Below are 13,343 nucleotides of genomic sequence, written 5' to 3'. Positions count from 1 at the left end.
ACGAAGGTAGACTGGCTGAGAGAGCGAGAGTGGATAAACGCGCGCGTACCAGATGCATTCTGGGCTGTCATTCCCATGACAATGATGCACCGATTGGTTGTTAGTCATCCTGAATTGACACGCCTTCATCCTTCAGCGCAAGCAGTGGCAAATTTATTTGATCATTTATTATTATTGAAATTTATATTAATAGTTAAAAAAAAAAAAAAAAATCTAACAAAAATTAAGTAGTTACGATGTTACCTCGCTCGGCAATTTATTAAAAAGTTTCACAATAGTTTCGTCCATCTTGACCTCACAACAGCTCTTGGGATATGTAGTCTTTCTTACTGCTTTCGGTTTTAAAAAAGGACAAGAAATGATGAAAATATGGAGATAAACGCATGGTCCATGCAGCGTTTCAATGCTTATTTATGAGTGCAATAAAACTATAAAACTCAAGTGACATTATCTCCCGTTTTACTTGGTCGATTGTCTTCAAATAAAAACTGGTGTGGACATCAACTTCTGCACTTTCAAATGAAAGCAACCAGCGGCACGTGGGTGACGTAATTATAGCATGACGAGGCTTCAAAGGGGATTGTGCGTAAACACGTTGCCGACACGTTTGGTGTTAAAGGGTTAAATTAGCGAAATTATAAATTAGAAAGTATGTTTAAATCTTTTTTTTTTTTTTTTTCATTCATTTACAATGAATGCGTGGCGGCTTTAATTTTGGTGTGCCAGTGTGCCACAATCTTTTCTGTGTAGGGGAAATCCTGCATTTCTTTTGATGCTCCTGCACATGCAGGTCAGTTAGCACAGCACATCTTGGACTGCGAATTAGTGCGCATGCGTGATACTTGAATGGGCTTAATGGACATAGGCAGTCTGAACGGGCACGCCCAAAAAAATAGATATGACAACAAATCTAAATTGTGCATTAAGACCTGTGGTATGAACTAGGGCTACAGCTATGGAATATTTTAGTAATCAACGGAAAATCCTATCGATTAATCAGATAAAACATTTTTTTAAGGAAAAGAGCAGTTATGAACGTACATGAGAAAACAAGACATTTCAGCTAATATTGAACTATTTTCAGACAATCAATGTCTTTATTTTCAATGTACATTGTTGAAAACAGCCAACAATTGCATCTTAGATGTGACTAGAATAAAAAAGGATTAATTCCCTGCTTTCACTCAAAAAACTTCTAGATCTGATGAAAAAATATATTTCTTACCTAAAAATGTCATTACACTTGGTAACACACATCACTTAAAAGTTAGGCGTTTTTCCCATGTGTTTCAATTGAATTTCCATTTGTGTCAAGCTATTTTTAAGTTCTAGTTAAGTTTTAAGTTAGTCTAAACCAGACATGTCCAAAGTCCAGCCCGGGGGCAAAATGCGGCCCGTGGTCAAATTTCATCCGGCCTGCAGCCTCTGTCATAAAACCCATAACGTCTGGCCCGCACATAGACTTAATAAATTGAGCAGCATATGAAGTAGGTCTCACTAAATGCGGTTTCTCCTTTACCTACTAGAGGGCAGCAGCACTCTGAGTGACATCACTGCGTATGACGCTTTAACCCCAATTTTCTAAAATGGCGACAATAAACAAAAAAAGGAAAATCGACTGTGAGGGCCGGCGCTTCAAGAATAGGTGGAAAATTGGACCATTTCTTCATTGAAATACGCAATAACTGTGTCTGCCTCATTTGCCAGGAGACAGTGGCTGTTTTTAAAGAGTTTAATGTCAAGCGACATTACCAAACGAGACATGCTGACATGTACGACAAGATTGTAGGGAAGGAATGCTCTGAGAAATTGAAGCAACTTGAAGCTAGTTTAACCTCACAGCAGCAGTATTTCGCAAGAGCCCTAGAGTCAAATGAGAACGCCACAAAGGCTAGTTACGAGGTAGCAGAATTTATCAAAGAGTGCGTGATGGCTATGGTGAAGAAAACCTGTCCTGAGAAGCAGCAAGAGTTTGCCAAAGTCTGCCTGGCATTAAAAAGCAAATGTGAAACAGAATGGCTTGCTAAAAGTTGTTTAAATTAGGGCTGTCAAAATTATCGCGTTAACGCGCGGTAATTAAATTTTTTAATTAATCACGTTAAAATATTTGACGCAATTAACGCACATGTCCCGCTCAGACAGTATTCTGCCTTTGGTAAGTTTACAGCAAGGCTTTTTGTGCTGTCTAACAGCGAACTCTTGTGGTCGCTTTGCGACATGGTTTATTGTTGTCTTGCCAGTTCAATATGGCTGCAGGACGTCTCGGGCTGACGCCTACGTTGTAATGTTGTGCTTATATGATCCTTGGACAAGATTTGTCCGTAAGTATGGTTGATGTAAATAATGCACATATTATGTTAGTAAGCGAAATGTTATATTTTTTGTATGAGACGCTTTTTGTTTGTTTTGTGAACCTGTATAGCGTGCTAAGCTAACATTGTTGCTAATGCAATGCTTGTGTACTTTTTTTTGTAGTTTTACGACGGTCTAAAGAGGACAATGGTTTGAGGCCATTTTACTAATAAATCAGATGAAAAAGAAAGAAGTCTGATTATTATGGCGTCGTTCACTAGCTGTCTAGCTTTGGAAAAAGTAGACGCTTCAGAGTGAGGACAGCATAGACAGATTTAAATGACAGTAGAGTGAAATGCCCACTACAGTCCTTATGTACCGTATGTTGAATGTATATATCCATCTTGTGTCTTATCTTTCCATTCCAACAATGTATTTTACAGAATATATATATCATTTACAGAAAAATATGGCATATTTTATAAATGGTTTGAATTGCGATTAATTGCCATTAATTAATTTTTAAGCTGTAATTAACTCGATTAAAAATTTTAATCGTTTGACAGCCCTAGTTTAAATATATTGTTGTTGTACCTCAAGAACCTCTGCCATGGTCGGCCCCCCACATTTTTACCACACCAAATCTGGCCCCCTTTGCAAAAAGTTTGGACACCCCTGGTCTAAACTCTCAAGTCCCGATGGGATTTTGAGTTTTTGCAGTGTTCAAAATAAACGTATGATACCTGCTGTATTCGAGCACGTTACGGACCAGTGCAACTTGGTCTTTTATCCAGCAATGACTACTGAGCTAAAATTGACAGTTAGCTTCATTAGGTTTTTATTTTGCACCCTCATCACTCTACAGTGCCATGTTTTCACAGATTAAATAAAACCTGTATGCAAGACAAGTTAGCGGTTAGGCCACATCGACAGTGGTCATTATTAATAGAAACCTAGCCCTCCGCAGGGCTAAGGTTACGCAAGCGAGTGACAGTAACATTGAACGTATTGATTAGCGCTGAGAAGTCTACTGCTTTAAGATGGCGGCTGTTTACTAACGCTGCTGAGTCTGTCATTTCGCATCTATCTCTACATATATGTGATATCTATGAGACACATCAGATGCTACTTGCAACCATCATAGCATGAAGCGGGTGTAGTTTTTAGCAATGTCGGCGTAGTGTGTAGCGACTGTCGGCTGCAGTAAGGTTTTTTTATTGCTTCTTCCTCTACGCACGTGACGTCAGTGCGTTGTTGTCCCTTATTAAAAGTAGTCCGGGCAAAACGTGATGCTTAGAGCTGGCAAAATTAAACGATTCCTCGAGGTGAATGAAATTACCTGGATCAGTTTTTAAACTCCAGTTACTTGAGTTGCTCGAGTATTCATTTCAGCTCTAGTATGAACCTAGCCTAAGAGTCGCAGGCCTTGAGAAGAGAAATCAAGGCCAACTGTGCAGCTCTCCTAGGAGGGGGGGGGGGGGGGGGGGGGGGGAATGTTGCCTTAAACCAGGGGTCCCCAAACTACGGCCCGCGGGCCGTATCCGGCCCGGAGCCACATTTGGTCCGGCCCCCTGAACAACAACAAAAAAAAAATTGTAAAAAAAAAAAAAAAAAAAAAAAAATGTTTTTTTTTTTTTTTTTCAATAGAGTTATTTATGTCCTGGCTTTTTTCTGTGAAGAACTGAGCAATGGTTATTTGGTTATTATCTATTTAATTAATACAGTATTATTATATTATATTACATGATATTATATTATATTATATTCAGGGGTGCACATAAGTGGTCCGCACATGCGTACTGGACGTAGACAAACGCGCTGGCCCTCAACGGCTTCCATACGCTTTTGCGCACCGATGGCTGACCACTCTATTTGCGGCGGACACGAGAAAATAACTTCTCAAAATGTCGATGAGGCAGGCCACACTGAGTAATTACTTCCGTGTTCCCCCACCCTTGTCAAAAGACAGACAGATGACAGAGACTTCACCGGAGCTACCGAAAAAAAGGACTTTTGCTGAAAAGTGGCTACAGGAGGTACCATGGCTAGAAGCGAATGATGCTCGCACGGAAATGCGGTACAAAATGTGCCGTGAGAATCCCAATGTCGCCGATTAGAGCAACGCATTTTATGTAGGGTCAAAGAATTTCAGCCATCCAAACTTTGAAAAGCACGAAAAAAACAGAGAGCATGTGGCAATTAAGCAAACTATCAATGTCAAATAGGACCCCACTCGCCCTATGGACATGTGGTGGAATAGGGCGGAATAAAGGTAATGAACAGCGACATGCACTGACAAACGTGTTTTTGCTCGCATTTTACAAAGCTAAACATGCACGTTCAATGAGGTCTTATGAGGACATCCCACTTTTAAAAAGGCTTGGAGTTAATGTGGGAGCCGCATAATGCCCTTTATTTTGAATTGGTGCTTTTATGTTTATTTCTTTACATTTCACTTCAAAGTAATGGCAATTTTGTTGTGCCAGTTGATGTTAATCAAGCATTAACTGTTAATATAATTAATCAAAGTTAATTGGCTCTAAGTAAAGCTTGTCATAAATTTATCGCATCAGGTGGGTCGGCTCTCAAGCTCAATGAGGACCAAGTCACATCTCCAGGTCGTCCTCTGAGAACCTGGGCAAAAAAATTATGTGCACCCCTGATTATATTGTATTATATTATATGATATGATATGATATATGATATTATATTATATTATATTAAGGGCTGTCAAAGTTATCGCGTTAACGAGCGGTAATTAATTTTTTTTCTTTAATCACGTTAAAATATTTGACGCAATTAACGCATATGCCCCGCTCAAACAGATTAAAATGACAGCAGTGTCATGTCCACTTGTTACTTGTGTTTTTTGTCTCCCTCTGCTGGCGCTTGGGTGCGATTGATTTTATGCACCATGAGCATTGTGTAATTCTTGACATCAACAATGGTGAGCTACTAGTTAATTTTTTTGATTGAAAATTTTACCAATTTTATTAAAACGAAAACATTAAGAGGGGTTTTAACATAAAATTTCTATAATTTGTACTAAAATCTATCTTTTAAGAACTACAAGTCTTTCTATCCAGGGATTGCTTTGACAGAATATTAATGTTAATGCCATCTTGTTGATTTATTGTTATAATAAACAAATACAGTACTTATGTACAGTATGTTGAATGTATATATCCGTCTTGTGTCTTATCTTTCCATTCCAACAATAATTTACAGAAAAATAAGGCATATTTTAGAGATGTTTGAATTGCGATTAATTACGATTAATTTTTAAGCTGTGATTAACTCGCTTAAAAATTTTAATCGTTTGACAGCCCTAATTATATTATATTATATTATATTATACTATATTATATTATATCATTTTTATTTTATTTACTTTGGTTCCGTGAAGAATCCAGAAAGGGTTATTTGATTGTGGCTTTCTGAAAAACAATACATTTTTACATTTAGGCACTCCTGCAATCGTCACACTTTTTCTGTTACAAACTGACCCCGGGCCCTCATCAGAGAAGAGAAGGGTTATGTGGCCCTCACAGGAAAAAGTTTGGGGACCCCTGCCTTAAACAGTTCTGTCTGCTCTCAGTGCATCGTGGCTTTTTTAAAGAGCATACGACACCAGAAAAAAAGTCTTAAATGGCATTATTATGTGAATTAGAATCATATTTTGAGACGATTCGACTATATACAACAATTTAGCAAAGCGCAGATGACGAGAAATTAGTCTTTTAATCTGCCGGTTAGCCACGCCTACAATTATAGGGCTTTAGCGTCCCCAACAGGTGGATGACGTCAGCGGTAGACTAGGCTCATCGGTTTTACTATTCAGCCCATTGAGGGGGAATTGTTCAGAACGAGGAAAACGAGACGAAGAGAGCTGCAAAATGTCATTATTTCAGTCTCTCTACTCCCAATATTTTTACAGGATATTCTTTTTATCCAAGTATTTTCCCCAATAGCTATATAAATGGCTTGAGAAGGACCAGTCAGCCCGTCGAGGGGGAACTATTCACAATGAGGAAAACGCGACGAAGAGAGCGGCAAAATGTCATTGTTTCTGTCTCTTTACTTCAATATTTTTACAGGATATTCTTTTTACCCAAGTACTTTCCCCAATTGCTAAATAAATGGCATGGCAGGGATTCCCCTATATTCAACAGATTGTGGCGCACCGCCACACTAAAATGAAAGCCGCCACGCCTGGCAAATGAGATGTATTTTATTTATTTATTTAAATAAAAAAAAAATTTTTAAGGCCCTTCAAACTAGCGGCAGCCGAGTGGGAGGAGTTCAGCGGACACCTATTCATTGTGTATTGTAGCCTAATGTTCGTAACTATGCAGGCCCCCCCTTAAGAGACGCAAGGGGAACGAGTAGGAAGAATGGGAGAACGAGCGAGATAGCGAGAGATAGCGGTCGCATGTTGTAGCAGCCCGCTGTTATTTTGTTATTGTTTTTCTTTATTATTGTTACCACAATAAAGTGGGTAAGCAAATACAGACTTCTCTCCTTCTTGCCCATATCCGGGGCATTACAATAATTTGGATCGGACTTTTCGGCGAAAGTGAGCGGTGGACGGCCGTCTAGGACGGAAAGCAAACTTTGACTAACTTGCGCTGAGAGACTGCGGAGAGGCGGGGCCCAAAATAAAGCCTTGCTCTATTTTCAGAGCGTTGGTCACAGTAAACGATTTATCAGTTCAAGCAGAGTAAAATGATACATATTCACGGTACAAGAACGTCGTTTCTGTGTCCATCGATTGGTAAGAAAAGGCTGTTTGTACGAGTGACGTGTGGGCGCTCCCGTCAGGGGGGACATTTCACGTGGAATGGCTATTTTTCGGCACAACACCGGCGCGTCAACTTCAGACAATTACGGCTGACGAAACTTTGATAAATGCGCCCCCCCCACCCAAATTTCGCGAGCTCTGGGACACTCGAAAAATGACTCTCATACCTCTCCTTGCTAAGTTAATGGTACCTCGACGTGCCTTTGTGTGGAAATTTAGTTTACGAACAACGGGGGAAAAACTATTCACCTTCTCACCGAATCAAGTAAAACTCTTTACACGGCTATTAGAATTCCCCCAGTGCTCTAAATGGGTCAGTTGACAGAAGGACTGTTATTGTTGTGGTAATGTAGTACTTATGAGGGTCAAATAAAAGGAAAAAGGAGGACTACGACGGTGGTCTGCAACCCGCGGCTCTCGGGCCGCATGCGGCTCTTTAGCGATGCTTCGGAGCTTTTTTTTTTTTTTTTTTAAATGGAAAAAGATGGGGGAGGGAAATATATTTTTTTGTTTTAATAGGATTTCTAGGAGGACAAACATGACACAAACATTCTTTCAATTCATTAATATTGTAATGAAGTTAAACTTGTGGTGGCATAGTACAACAGAGTAGTCACGTGGTGCGTCATTCTCTATAGGATCCACTGCAGGGATAACAAACATTTAATCATGAAGGCTAATTACGTATTTCTATAGTAGGCTAATATAGCTAGTATCGATAATTATAAGGCTTGTAAAAGGCTTTTAATTTTTTGTGGCTCCAGACATACTGTATCAGTTTTTTTTGTGTTTTTTTGGGGGTCAAATATGGCTCTTTCAACAGTTTGGGTTGCCAACCCTGAGTCACTACGAGATGTAAGTCGTACTATTGCCACGAGAAAAAAAGTCGCATTAGTACATCGGGTAACGTAGCTGTAATCAGCTACGCATTTTACATACATGTACTGTAGCTGAGAGGTACAACATTAGCCTGGCTAATGAAATATTTCAAATATATCTTTGTTATGGTTCTTCTTGGGGGAAAAAATGAAGGAAAAAAAATTCGCTGTGGCACGACATGGTGAGGCTGTCCGACTCCGATGCAGCCCACCACCACAGCTTCAAAAAATCCTAGGGGAAACACTGCATGGTCATGACAAATAACTTGTGCTAAATGGAATATAAAATAATAAAAATCCATTTATTCAAGACGACATGGCAAAATTACTCCATAATGGTCAAAACAGTCGACTTTACCTTTACTGTCACACCTGCCGAACGATATTTTATGACACCTAAATCGGACATATGTCATTTCCCTTCCCCGGCTTCGGAGAATGTAAACAGACCAGAAGGAGTGACAGCTAGCCGACATGCTAACCCGAACCGAGGGATGTTTCAAAGTCTTCGAAGTGGAAAATCACACATAACTAGCCTGGATTATTTGACATGACGACCCGGTTGTCGAGTTTCTTTGCGGATCGGCAAACCGCCCGCGGAGAGCAATTTACAGTTCGTTCCCTGGAGGAGGGTGGCTGGAATTGTTGTGTAGCTAACGTGCTAACAGCTAACTGCTAATGAGCGTGAGGATAGCTTTTTACATGCCTATCAATGATCAAACGTAAGTAGTCCTTTATTTAAAGGAATTTTATAGTGTTTACTTTGTAATCACTGTATTCGTATTTGACATAATACAAAACAAGATGTTTACTCACTTCCTTGTAAGTCCAATGGTCCCACAGTAAATATCCACGGTGAATGGGAACCTTTTGAAACTCCAAAAAGGCGCATACGCCTCTCCCGCATACAGAATGATTTTTCTGCAGCCGTTTGGCTGGCGTGATGCAAAAAATAAAAGTGTTAATCCGCAAAATCAGCTGAATCCTTCGTCCTCATACACAACAGTACACTGTAGCGTGAAGAGGACGTCTTCTACCGTACACGTCACAGCGCCCTCCTCCTCAATGCGAGACCGAAGCCGGAAGTCACTCATTTTCCTGGCGCGGGATTCAAAAAACTAAATAAATATAGCGATCGCTTCCACACACATCCAAGCGGTCTATATCATTCAGGAGCATAAAATACCGCGTGTATTATGAAATAAACATGCTTTTTCGTGTCACAAGCACTTTAAGCTTCTGATAAGAATAAAAGTTCTAAAAACATTTTTGAACATTATTTTCATCTATGTTCATATGTACACACACAAATATCATGAACGTGAGAGAATGAGTGTACAGTACGTATTATTAGTATTCATACATTATTTTTATGTACATTATTTATATTATTAATATTTTATTGTATAGATTCAGACTATTTATTCATGCTCTAATGATAACACATGCCTTTATAGGGCTTTATATATACTTATTGATATATATATACATATATATATATATATATATATATATATATGACGGAAAACGCTCTGGTGACTTGAAGTTCTGCTCTGAGACCCCCAGTTTAGACAAATTTCCAAATTGTCCAATATGCATGTGTGATACATCATTGGAAAGCTTAAAAGCTCAATTTACTGGTGGAGGAAAAATTTTGAACGAGAGGGAATTAAAAAAAAAATTTTAAACAGCAAAACCCTAACTGGAGGTGAGAGTATGCGAGAGCATAAAGACGCCATGATTTTAACGAGATATCATTGTGTACCTACTAGAGGTGTGCAAAATTTCCGATTCTTAGATTATTCGTGATTCGGCCGTGGAAGATTCGAGGGACGATTCACAAACATCCAAATTCCGATTATTGAAATATGCCAAGTAAAGCGGAAGTACACAACACTTCGGTCTTCGGAACGGAACGGAGCGAGAGTAGCTAAACATCATGCTTCCCATTACCCGGCCCCTCGGGTAATGCCAAATGCCAATGCTCAACTCGCGGCTCTAGCTCAACTCATGCAACGATATAAAAAAACACAACAACATACCTGACTGCTGCCGAAAAGCTGCTCCAAAGTACATCCATATAATGTTACGGTGGATATCATTTATATAGGACAAGATGCAATATAGATTTGGTAGTGTTAGCAGCACATCTACAAAAAGCTAAATGCGGGCGTTATAAACGGCCGCCATCTTAAAGCAGTACACTTCCCTGCAAGGCTGTTGTAGCGAACCTTCCAAGCAAACCCAATTAACTTTTTATCTAAAATACTCCTAAATCGGTAAAATATTTATTTGAATCTATCTTTAAAATAGTTTTAAAACTTTCACATGTCGAAAGTAGACAAAAGGGAAATTATGGAATAATGGGAGCGATTTTAACAAATTTAATGGTTGATTCCCAACATTAAATTAATTGAATGTAGTTTAAAGCTACTGATACAGAATGGGGACTGGAGTTTTTTTATTTAATGTTATTTATGTATATTTGTTTACTGCTATATGTTAACTTGATACTGAAATAGTAGTGTGGTTTAGCCTGAGAGTATTTTTGAACAATTTTGGAACTAATGTACAAAACATTTAAAAAAAAAAAAAAAAAAAAAAAAAAAAGAGAAAAAAAAGGAGGGGGGTGCATCAATAATCGTTTTATAATCGAATCTGAGCCTCTGAATCGTAATCGAATCGTTAGGTGCCCAAAGATTCCCAGCTCTAGTACCTACCTCTTTTTGATCCAAAAACTCCATGTAGCATGTATCACTAAGTGTCAAGACACAGATGTGAATGGCCACAGCTGGATTTTGGGGGGATTTTATGGGTGAAACATGGTAATATAACAATGGCCGCGATGCAGAAATCGCGGACTTCAAGGAGTAATCGAGATTTTAATTTTCATATATTTACCCTTTCAAAAGTTTTTTCCAATTTAAAAATAAATAAGACTGAAAAAGAGGGGGTCGTCTTATATTCGCGTTCTAGACGTTATACACATTCACGACGCTAGATATCATTGAAGCGATGTTCTGCCAGGACAGTAGTTTAACCAGTTTGCATTTTATTGCAATGTTTTTCCTTATTTAGATTTGTTTCAAGACTACAGTTACAGTTAGACTTCCCTTTGATGGTTAATGCAGCTATTGCTATTTTGTTTTATCAAAATCGATTGGTTTATTTACATTTCAAAAACCAGAGGCCATTCATTTAAGAATGTAATTGCACTTTATATATTTAAATGTTCAGGAATTCAGATTTGAATGAGGCAAAATAACATGCTTTTTCTCTCAAATATATTGTTATGATCATTTGTTTTTTTGGGATGTACTGTAATTATTTTCTGTATAAAAATTAATTTGGTGTTCAAAAAGTCTTTTCAAACTTAAGTCTTGAAAAAGAAGGGGTCGTCTTATATTTGAGCCAATACGGTATTTTTCATCTAAAATATTGGGGGAAATGCGACAGTAACGAAAAAAATACAATGGAGCAATAGTTATGATATACATAGCTGTGACCTTTTTACAGAAGCCAATTTTTTCATTGTGACGTAATATGTTTAAAAATATGCGGGTGAATAAAGTTTTTTTAAACTACATATTAGACATCAATTAATGATTCTAAGCTAAAAATGACAGACATTTCGAATAATAACTACGATTACTTACCTTCTCTTTATGGCTAGGTTGAAACAAAAGCAGTTGCGCGACATCTAAACGGGGGTTCCCAGGGTAAAACGGACAAATTAAAAATAGTTTGGGGGCTTATTGTGCCATGAATCTGCAGCATATAGACATATTATTCTATCAAACACGACAGTTCTTTTGGCTTAAAATACAGCAGTTTATTTTAAAGAGGGGTGCAAGAGCAGAAACTGCCTTTTCAGCCTTGTCTGTTTTTTCTGCCATATATACGTATATATACACACCCCAAATTTTTTTTGTTAAATAAGGCGGGGGTGACACTGCTTCGCGGTTTTCACCATTATTAGCGATAAGTGATGTAATTCTCGCAGTCGGACATCTGGGCATTTATGACGTCACCAGCCACAACATAGCGTCGCCATATTGAAAAGGGGACAAAACACAAGTCACACGCAGTTGCTCTGTCGTGCATTGTAGTACAAACGCGTCGAACTTTTGTCTTTTTTCCCGTCGGAATGACTAAAACTTGCCGTGTTGCGGGTTGTAACACAAGGAAGAGTTCGGAGCCGCATTTGAAGTTCTTCATTCTTCCTTGTGAGAAGAAAAGCAGAAACTAATGGCTGAAAGCAATCAATCGAGGAACAGTAAAAGAAGACTGTTACGTGGTAAGCCTGTCGCACAGGGGTCGCGTCAACCGAATATTTTCCGTTGTTGACCGATTTTTTAAAAACGGTGACGGAAAAAACTGAAGTCCACCTGTCATTTTGACAGGTTGCAATTCACACCCCAGACCACAGGATGGCGAGTGAGCATATTAATTAGCTATTGTCTCTTGATGCATGATGTCATTGGCCTTACTCTGAAAAATGTCAAGGCAACCGAGTGTCCGAAGTTTCTTCAAAAAGCCCCAAAACGACGATGGTGTTGATAAAAGAGGTGAAAAAAACAGGGACTGCACAAGCGGGCACGCAATTCAAGTCCATGCGCACCAGGAGGAAGGTGTAAGACTCCTTTCAGGCCACAGCAGGTGAACTGTTAATTTCTGCTTACCTACTGGGGCCACAGTCAGCTGTTTTTGTCACTGCGGAGAAAAAGTTACATATTCATCTGCTTGATGTGTGATGGCACGGTGTGGATTCTCTGTTAAGCATGTTCGGACAGAATATTTAATTTAAAATGAATGAAAACTAAATACTATTGACTATGTTGAAGCGGTATGCAATGTTAAGAGTCTTGTTAGCTCGAATTGCTGTGTCCAGCTGCTGTAGCTCTGCTGCTCTCTGTGAACTCTCTATTCAAGCCGGAACGCGCGCGGCTCTTAAGTGTCGCTGTCACGTGACTGTGTCGTAGCCGCTAACGTGCTCGGCCAAATGGACACACAAGTACGGAAGGTGAATTATGCCAAACAAAGGGTCACCACAATGTCATTATCATCATTTAAAAAAGTTAAGTGATGGGTAAAAATAGATTATGACCGGATTTTTAAGACCCTGTCAGTGAAAATGACAGACAACGAAAAAGTCTAGCGCAACCTCTGCTGTCGCAATATGCAATAATTCCATTTATCGCACGATAAATAAAAATGAAGGCGGTAATTTTTCCACTGCGATTTATCGCCTAGCGTGAACGTGCGTGCGCGCGTGCGGCAGACGTGCCGTTAAAAGTTACGGTTCCTTGTTACCAACTACACGTTCCAGGTCCTACAAAAAATTAAACCAGAGCCAATCGTTCCTATTATAT

The 13,343-nt window shown here is 39.0% G+C and overlaps 1 protein-coding gene across 3 annotated transcripts in view; it reads right to left on the bottom strand.

Moving 5' to 3' along the window:
• Positions 1–13,343, bottom strand: part of LOC130928951 (gastrula zinc finger protein XlCGF57.1-like) — a 107,554-nt gene that overhangs the window by 3,671 nt on the left and 90,540 nt on the right. The gene's annotated exons all lie outside the window — the stretch shown is intronic.

This window comes from Corythoichthys intestinalis, chromosome 13, assembly GCF_030265065.1.
Source record: "Corythoichthys intestinalis isolate RoL2023-P3 chromosome 13, ASM3026506v1, whole genome shotgun sequence".
In the NCBI taxonomy this organism is placed as follows: Eukaryota; Metazoa; Chordata; class Actinopteri; order Syngnathiformes; family Syngnathidae; genus Corythoichthys; species Corythoichthys intestinalis.
Note: the sequence above shows the minus strand (reverse complement) of the source record. Positions and strands in the feature narration are given on the sequence as shown.